Here is a 9,410-nt window from a genome sequence, read left to right as displayed (position 1 = left end):
ACTATCAATGAAATAAAAAGTCGGATTTCGGCACACAAAAGTACCATCAGAACGTCTAAAAAAGACTTGCCGGTCCCGAAACATTTTTTGGAGCATGGCCATACCATCAGCCAGCTAAGGTACAGAGTCATTGACTCAGTTGAGCCTAATTTAAGGGGTGGGGACCGAGAGAAACGTCTCAAATCTCTTGAAGCCAAGTGGATCTTTGTGTTAGGTACAATACACCCGAAAGGTCTTAACCCTTTCCAATCCACTGTCTGACGTCTAAAGACATTCTGATTGAAGGCTGTACAGCTCTGATGTCGGAAGACGTCCGGCAGGGTATTCTTACAGTATATTACTGGCTGCTCTGTTGTCGGGGGCCTCTCCAGCATGTCCCATACTGCAGTACTGGCTCTAGCCAGCAGATGGTGGCATTGTATAATGGCAGAAAGAGAAAGCCCCCTAGGAAACCCTGAATCCAAAATAGGATTGCAAAGGGTTAACATCGATTACAATCCACTGGCATATAGATGAAGAATATTATAAAGATACGATGTAGCATCATTTATGTCGATATCCATCAAGTCATGTAATCTAATTGTACATTTATGTTTTTAAGGTTGTTTTGCCTAAAGTGATCAAGCAGCTGCATCCTTCATTTCTGGTCCTCCCACATTTGACCAGAATTCGTCATGCTGATTCTATTTTTCTTGATGAAGAGTTCTTTAAAAATTCACTCAGGAAGCGGACGTATTCCCTTTCCATCTGAGCCCGGATTAAATTTCCTTTTCCTTTTGTCTTAATTCTTTCCCCTCGTGTTACTTTAGTTCTTTCCTTTTCCCCCCCTTTTTTTCTTCATTCACTTCTTCCCCCTTTTTTTTTTTCCTCCTCCCCCTTTCCCCTTCTTCCTTTTTTCCTTCTTCCCCCCCCCCCCTCTCTCCTTTTCTTTTTCTTTCCTTCTCACTTTTTTTTTTCTTTTTCCCTTTGCTTTCTCCCTATTTCTCTTCCTTTATATTTCCTATTCCATTATCTATACATGAAGCTTGGTAATATATATTTAGATTTTAAACAATATTGATTGTTGATTTATTAATAAAGTTTATGTGAAACATATTGATAAATGATTTCTAGTGTCATTTGCTTCATTGAGGGGTCAGTCTCCATAGATGGAGCACTAATGGTACAAACCGGGTATTGCAGTGATATATAGCGTAATGAAGCAAACCACACATAATGGAGAAGTTTATTACATTGCTGTGTCTGTGCTGTCGGAAGAGCAGCACATCATATTATGTGCATTCACCTAGACAGCGCAAACACAGAAGCATTATGGTCTGCCAGAGCGGTATATTTCTAATGTGAGCTGTGGCTCCGGGACAGGCAGACCTCCGATAGTTAAATGGGAGTAAGAGGCTGACGAGCTGAAATTGTGGGCATGGCCTGGTGATGTCATCACGCAGGTCACGTGATGCGTCAGACGCCGGCATAGTAGTTCCGACGTCTGACCTTAGACCGTAGCTAGGGAAGCGCCAGGGAACCCCTGGCAACAGATGACATGAGCCAGGGGGAGTATACAACAAAGGAGAGGATGGCGCCGACAGCGGTAGCGTGATGACGTCACACGAGCGACACGCTGCGATGGACGTCATCACGTTTAGGTAAAACTTATTGGACAGCATCAAACAGCTGTTCAGGATAACCAATGGGAGGAACCATGCAACAGCGCAGCATGATGACATCAATACCATGCTTGGTGCTTCAGAACAATCCGGAGAATGGATTCAGCTGCTCGATCCAGGAAGGCTCCAATCAGCTTAAAGGTAACAAACTGTTTAGCTTGATTGTAAAGTTTTAAATGTTTTTATTGGGCATTTATGTTGGTGATGGTATGTATAATGGCTGTGGAGGTATCCATTTTTATGCATTGGCTTGACAAAGGCTGTCAGGAGTACAGCCGAAACGTTGCTGCTGTTTTATGCGAAACGAAATAAAGGTGAAGTTTTAAAGCTTATCATCTGATTCATCTACTTGAAAAACCCCCGATGCTGCTGACACATTGACTGGGGATCTGGTACAAGTCCTCACTATGGGAGTCAATGTGTTCCTTTGTGCCGTCAGCAGGGAGGTGTGTAATGCCGTAAATTCTTTTTGGAATTTCTTCCGCCTGTGGGAGACATAACCTATGGTCCCGCATTACTGCCTTCGAGGCCTGCCAAAACAGCGCTATGTCATTTTCCCAGGACGACTCCACGACAGCACCACCTGAGATCGCCTCCTCCTGATAGGACAGGAACACACCGAGAGGTTAAAATTCCCCCCCCCCCCCCCCCCCCCCCCCGTCCTCCCCTCCTCAGTGTTTTCCTGGATCACCGAGAGGGGCTGGTGGAGACGCCAGCCCGAAGATCGTACCGGCAGATCGGAGGGCAGTGGTCCAGCCTGTCCTCCCTTCTTGCAGAGCGGCTCCCGGGACGCCACATGGGGTGGTTCCCCCGGGCCAGGTTCCTCCCGCGGCGGCCCATGGGGGGTTCAATGCGGGGCTCCAGCTCTCCTCTGCGCCGGCTTAGGAACGTGCGCGGCGCTTCCGGCTTCCCCTTAACGAGCAGTGGGGAGGTGCCGCGTCATGTGACGAGCGCGATGACTTCACCGCGCTGGGCATGGCCGGCGCTCGGAGGGGGCGGGGCTAAAAATTAAAGGCTTCAAAATTCAAAAAAAAAGAGGATTTAAAAACGAACCTGAGAGAAGATGGCGCTGAGCGAAGAAGCCATTCAGTGAGTATTGGCTTACTGCCCCAGGAGTGTCTGCAGCACCAGTGACAAAGCAATGAGTGCTCCAGCACCAGAGGTCGCGGAATGTTCAACCGCGGCGGCAACCGTAAGTAGCCAGTGGGGCAAAACAAGGCATGCATATTCGTAAATGTTACTAATGAATGTTGCATCCTTACACGCAAAATTTTGTTTATCTGCCAGGGGGATAAAAGAGATGCCCCTCCCAGAGCCGAAGCTAAAAAGTGCGCAGAATGCGGCGCAAGACTACCGGCTTCGCATGTGAGACCATTATGCAAAACATGCATAGCCAAGTTGGTCAAAGAGGAATCGGGGGAGATTCCTCGAGGACGTCAGGAAGCTCGTCCGAGAGGAAGTAAGGTCAGCCCTGACGAGTCCTAAAACGCCACCCAAAGGGGCATCAGGGGCAAAACGCCGAAGGAAGGCGTATAGCCCAGAGGAGCACTCAGACTCTGAGGAGAGTTCAGGATCGGAACCAGTAGAGCTGGTGCTCGAGGAGTCCTCAGAGGAAGAGGAATACCAAAAATACCTCTTCCATAGAGAAGACCTAACGGAACTGATCAAATCCGTTAGAGCCACACTAAAAATGGAAGAACCCAGGGCACCCCGTTCAATGCAGGACGAGGTCTTTGGTGGGTTAGGACAGAGGAGGAAGCATACATTCCCGGTCCACAGCAACATAGCCAAATTAATACTCAAGGAGTGGAAGAAACCCGACACTGGATCCTTCTCTTCTAAGGGGGTTAAGAGGCGCTACCCGTTTGAGGAGGGGGTATGTGCGAATTGGGAGGAAGTACCCAAGGTGGACGTCCCAGTGGCTAAGGTGACTAGGAGGACAACATTGCCCTTTGTAGACGCCACACAGCTTAGAGAGCCAATGGATCGGAAGGCGGAGGGCCTATTAAGAAGATCCTGGGAGGCAGCTGCCAGTACGCTCAGGCCAGGGGTGGCAGCCACGTGTGTCGCCAGAACCCTGGGAGTGTGGCTAGAGCAACTGGAGCTGCACATCTCGAGCAAAACACAGAGGGAACAAATTATAGACTCCCTCCCTATGCTAAAAATGGCCACCAACTTCCTGGCAGACGCAGCAGCGGAGTCGGTGAAGCTTTCGGCAAAAGCAACGGTCCTAACCAACTCGGCCAGAAGAGTCCTGTGGCTGAAGTCATGGTCGGGTGACCTAACATCAAAGAATAAACTGTGCTCACTCCCCTTTCACGGCCAGTTCCTCTTTGGCCCGGATCTGGATAAAATCCTAGAAAAAGCGTCAGACAAGAAGGGATTCCCGGAGGAAAAACAGCGTAAAGGGAGGACCTTCTTCCGGGCCCCAGCACAACAGCCGGAACCATATAGAGGCAAAGGCAAGACTGGCCGCTGGAGTTACCCCAAGGGAGGCAGAGGGAGGAACTTCCTCTTCAACCCACACCAGGGGGAGCCAGCCAAGCAGAAGCCCTGACGCCATCCCAGTGGGGGCGAGGCTGCAGAGCTTCGCGGATCGGTGGGCCTCGATTTGCAGGAGCCCGTGGATCCCGGAGATCCTGCAGCAGGGATACCGAATCGAACTGGTATCCCTCCCCAGGAGAAGATACATTACCACGCGAGGTCCAGTACAACAACTGCACCCACTCCAGCAGGCGGTACAGGACCTACAACGTATAAGAGCAGTGTCCCTCATGCCACAGGAAGAGGAGACCTGGGGGCATTACTCCAGTCTCTTCCTAATAAAAAAACCCGGTGGAGGTTCACGCATGATAATAAATCTAAAACCCCTGAACGTCTTCGTCAAGTATCGAAAGTTCAGGATGGAATCCATCACATCAGCAGTAAGGTTTATCCCCAGGGGTGCCTACATGGCATCGATCGACCTGAAAGACACCTATTTTCATGTACCTATCCACAGGGACTCAAGGAAGTACCTAAGGTTCGCGCTGCAGATGGGCAAGAAGACAAGACATCTCCAATTCAGATGCCTGCCCTTTGGAATCTCCTCAGCACCCCGCATCTTCACGAAAATCATGGCGGAGGTCGCAGCATACCTAAGGCAGAGATCGATTCTGATAGTCCCCTACCTGGACGACATACTAATTATAGCCGAGTCCAGGGAACGCCAAGCAGAAAACTTGGCAACAGTACTCAACCTATTACAGTTCCTAGGTAGGATAATACATTGGGAGAAGTCCAGCCTAAACCCCAGCACGGAGAAGGTGTTTTTAGGCATAACACTCGACTTAGAGGCCCAATGCTCCTTCCTCCCCGAGTCAAAGGTGCAGAAAATCCGACACATGGTGGAATCCTTCATGCGGAGACGGTCATGCACAATCCGGGAGGCTATGTCCCTCCTGGGAAGTCTAACGTCATGCATCCCGGGGGTAGCATGGGCGCAGGCACATACCAGACCTCTGCAAGCAGCAGTCCTCTCAGCATGGGACGGCAGGCAATCCTCGCTAGAAAGCAAAATGCAAATCAGGAACTCGGTAAAAATATCCTTGCAATGGTGGACGTCCCCGAGAAACCTAGGAAAAGGAGTCCACTGGATACTGAACCCGGCGGTGCAGGTCACGACAGACGCAAGCACCTGGGGGTGGGGGGCGCACATCGGAGACCAGCTCCTACAGGGCCCATGGCCACTGGAGACGAAGCACCAATCCTCGAATTACAGGGAGCTACAAGCAATCTGGAAGGCCCTACAGTACCTGGGGGACACGGTAAAAAACCAACACATACGAGTACTATCGGACAATACCACGGCAGTGGCCCATATCCGACACCAGGGGGGCACAAGGTCGCCAGCATTACAAAGTATCACACAAAGAATATTTCGCTGGGCGGAGGGCCGCATCATCTCACTGTCAGCAGTACACTTGAAGGGATCTCTGAATCAAAGAGCAGACTTCCTCAGCCGGGGGCGTTTAGATCCAGGGGAATGGTCCTTATCCCAGGAGGCATTCCGGATGGTGAAGGACAAATGGGGTCTCCCACAACTGGACCTATTCGCGTCAAAACAAAACGCCAAGGTGAAGAACTTCTTCTCCCTCAGGCGGGAGGACCGACCGACAGCGGTGGACGCCCTGAGCCAGGACTAGGGAGGAGAACTGGTGTACGCATCCCCCCCCCCCCCCCGATCCCACTAATCCCAAGGGTACTGCAGCACTTCAGGTCACAACCGTGCACCCTGATCCTGGTGGCTCCCTTTTGGCCAGGAAGGAGCTGGTTCAGCCTTCTAAGGAACCTGAGCATCCAGGAGCCAGTCACCCTTCCAGCTCAAGAGAATCTCCTAACGCAGGGACCCCTGAACTACCCCGACATAAGCAGACTCCATTTAACAGCTTGGTTACTGAAGAATCCATACTAAGGGGCAGGGGATTCTCGGACAGGGTAGTCAGAACGCTAATGGCAAGCAGGAAAGATACTTCCAACCGCATATACCAGAAAATCTGGAAGAGGTTTACCTCTTGGAAACAGGAGAGAGGCTCCTCTAGCAGCAGTGCGGACGTCCCTTTGATCCTGGACTTTCTACAGGACGGCCTGGATATGGGCCTCGCCCCAAGCACCCTAAGAGTCCAAACGGCAGCCCTTAGCACCCTATTTGACACTAAGTTAGCCGGGGACAGGTGGATCAGTAGATTCCTAACAGCGGCAGATAGGCTACGACCCAGGTCCACCAACATATGCCCAGACTGGAATCTTAATTTAGTCTTGAGGGCCATGACAGGGGAACCCTTCGAACCAATTGAGGGGCTCTCAATAAAAATGCTCACAGTGAAAACTACCTTCCTAGTGGCAATTTCCTCAGCCAGACGGGTCAGCGAGCTACAAGCCCTATCCATACGCCACCCGCTCCTCAAGATTACAGACACCAAATTAGTCTTTAAAGCAGATCCGACCTTCTTACCTAAAGTAGTATCCCCATTCCATAGGGCCCAGAACATCGTAATCCCCTCGTTCTATAATCACCCAAAAGACGAGAGCGAGCGAGCCCTAAATTGCTTAGACGTCAGAAGAGCGGTCCTGACATACATCGAGGCTACAAGCCCATGGAGGCAGGACGACAACCTGTTTGTCCAATTCTCAGGCCCTAACAAGGGAAAGAAAGCAGCTAAAAGCTCTATAGCCAGGTGGATCTGCCTTGCCATTAGCGAGTCATATAAGGCTTCGGGGAAGGAGGCCCCCTCGACTCTTAAAGCCCATTCCACGAGGGCAATAGCGACCTCATGGGCCGAGCGTGGCTCGGCATCAGTAGAGCAGATATGCAAAGCAGCAGTATGGAAAAAGCCCCATACTTTCGTCAAACATTACAGGGTAAAGGTGCAGCTTGATGAGGACATGTCCTTCGGTCATAAGGTCCTCTCAGTGGCAATCCCACCCTAGAATAAATTTAGTTGATACGTCTCAGGTGGTGCTGTCGTGGAGACGTCCTGGGAAAAGTAGGATTATACCTACCTGATAATCGGGTTTCCAGGAGTCTCCACGGCAGCACCCATACATTCCCTCCCTAAAAATGTGTATATATTTAATTAAAAATAAAAATAAATTAAAAAAAAAAAAGAGAAAAAGTACCAGATAGGTAAAAAGTTTAAGTTAGCTCCTACCCTGGCAGTTCGTTATAATACACTGAGGAGGGGAGGACGGGGAGGGGGGGGGGGGGATTTTAACACCTCGGTGTGTTCCTGTCCTATCAGGAGGAGGCGATCTCAGGTGGTGCTGTCGTGGAGACTCCTGGAAACCCGATTATCGGGTAGGTATAATCCTACTTTTCGTTTTCCCTATTATCGTCCACGTAGTTATTCCAGTGGAGTCTCAAGTACTCCCTGAAATCCTCTGATTCCCACAGAAAGGAGGGGAAACGTCACAGCTGTGACAGCTTTCGGGAGGAGACTAACTGCAGCCTCAGCGCAACTGGGGCATGGTCAGAAAGAACTATAGGGTGAATTATGGACTGTCGTGCTGATCAAAAAGACTAGATATTTTAAAAAAATCAATACGTGAGAACGAGTGGTGAGCGTTCGCGCAGCATGTGTATTCTCTGCTGGTGGAGTTAAGCAATCGCCATGGATCGCACAGGTGAAGCTGATCTATCAATGTTAACAGTGCGTGTGTAGTTAGGGCTGGTTGTATGGAAGGGCCTGTCCTATGCAGGGAGTCATCCTGCACACTATTGAAATCACCTCCAATTAAGTATGGTTCTAATATTTCTATCAGTGGGGAGTAAAATATTGGTTAGTCCGTGTTGGGGGGCATAGATATTCACTAAGCAGTATATTTGTGAATCTATGCACATTCTCAGTATAAGATACCTTCCCTGTGGATCGGCTATGGTGTGCATTAGTGTGTAAGGTGTGCTTTTTCTGATCAGGGTAGCTACTCCTCGGTTCGCCAACGTGTGTGAAGCTGTATAACAGGTGTCGAACCATGGTGCCCGCATCTCCACCCCCCCCCCCATCCTCCCCATTGGATGAGTGGTCTCCAGGACGTGAGTATAATTTCTCTGCGGCTACAAACAGACATACCAACAAGAGGAGACAGAGGTGAGATCTTTTTTCAATATACGATTGTAAAGATTTAATTGTGTCTGTAGGCATAGTGGTATGTGTAATTTAGCCATAAATACCGTAATCTATGCCTCGTTGTTGTTGTTGCGTCCTCCAGTCCCAGCGGGACGCAGGCGCAACCGAATAATTTTTGTGCCATGTTGGGGGGGCCTCCCAGTCTCCCCACAAAACCATCCTCTGGAAATCAAGCAGGTCAAATTAAAACAAATAGAAAAAAAACACAAACAGTTAACATGAGAATTGGCATAGCTGTTGCATAAAGGTCGCCACATCCACATAATTTGAAACGGGTAAAATAGAGATCAGGGACAGAGTTTGTTTTTTTTCTGCATGTCAGCCTCAACTGTGCTCCCCGGCCTCCTCCAGATGCATGTGTCTTCTTGCTTCCGCTGGAGTATTGAAGAGCAGGGATCTGTTGCCATCCTGGACCCGAAACTTTGCTGGGTATAGCAGTTGGAAGCTGGTATTTCTTTCACGCAGAATTTGACATATTGGGGTAAACAGTTTACGTTTTTGCGACACAGCCACAGAATAATCCTGGAACAATAGAATTTTCCTCACAATAGGGCTCCGTTATAGCTTGTGTATACTTGACAGGCGTATCCATTCCTCCATAAATTTTTCAAATAAAAAAAAGACTATACTTACCTCTGGGCAATCCTAATGCCCCGCTCCTGATGAACTGTCTAACATCAAGACAGGGAAACACGTTGAGCACAAAAATAAATGTAGGAGAGCACAAAAATGAATGCATGAATGAGAACATTGACTCATCTACCCTTAAAGTGAACTGGGCCAACGTATATATTACTGTTGAAGACCCCAGGCACTAAGGGCTACAAAACACCCAGTTCTACAATACCACATGGTAGACTAGTGTCTTTAATATAAGAGTCTCGTGGATTGGTATTACCATTAGACTCAACCCTCAGCAATATTGCATGAGGTATCGCAAAAAGGGTATCAATACTCCTCTGCACTAGAACCCATGTCCTCATTTGGTCACACGAGGCAGAAAGGTGACGCTAAGTACTCTGCATAGGAGGGTTGTAACTCTTCTTTGTCCTGTCATTTTATGTTTGTGAGTGTCTTTATGTTT

General features: G+C 49.1%; 1 long non-coding RNA gene across 1 annotated transcript in view; it reads left to right on the top strand.

Annotated features, from left to right (window-relative positions):
* Positions 1-1,494: 1,494 nt before the first annotated feature.
* LOC136611398 (uncharacterized) overlaps positions 1,495-9,410 on the top strand; it is a 48,088-nt gene continuing 40,172 nt past the window's right edge. The window contains exons 1-2 of the long non-coding RNA XR_010790261.1: positions 1,495-1,802; positions 8,116-8,287. This is a non-coding gene — a long non-coding RNA (uncharacterized lncRNA). The remainder of the gene's footprint in view (positions 1,803-8,115; positions 8,288-9,410) is intronic.

Source organism: Eleutherodactylus coqui, chromosome 2, assembly GCF_035609145.1.
Source record: "Eleutherodactylus coqui strain aEleCoq1 chromosome 2, aEleCoq1.hap1, whole genome shotgun sequence".
NCBI lineage: Eukaryota > Metazoa > Chordata > Amphibia > Anura > Eleutherodactylidae > Eleutherodactylus > Eleutherodactylus coqui.
Note: the sequence above shows the minus strand (reverse complement) of the source record. Positions and strands in the feature narration are given on the sequence as shown.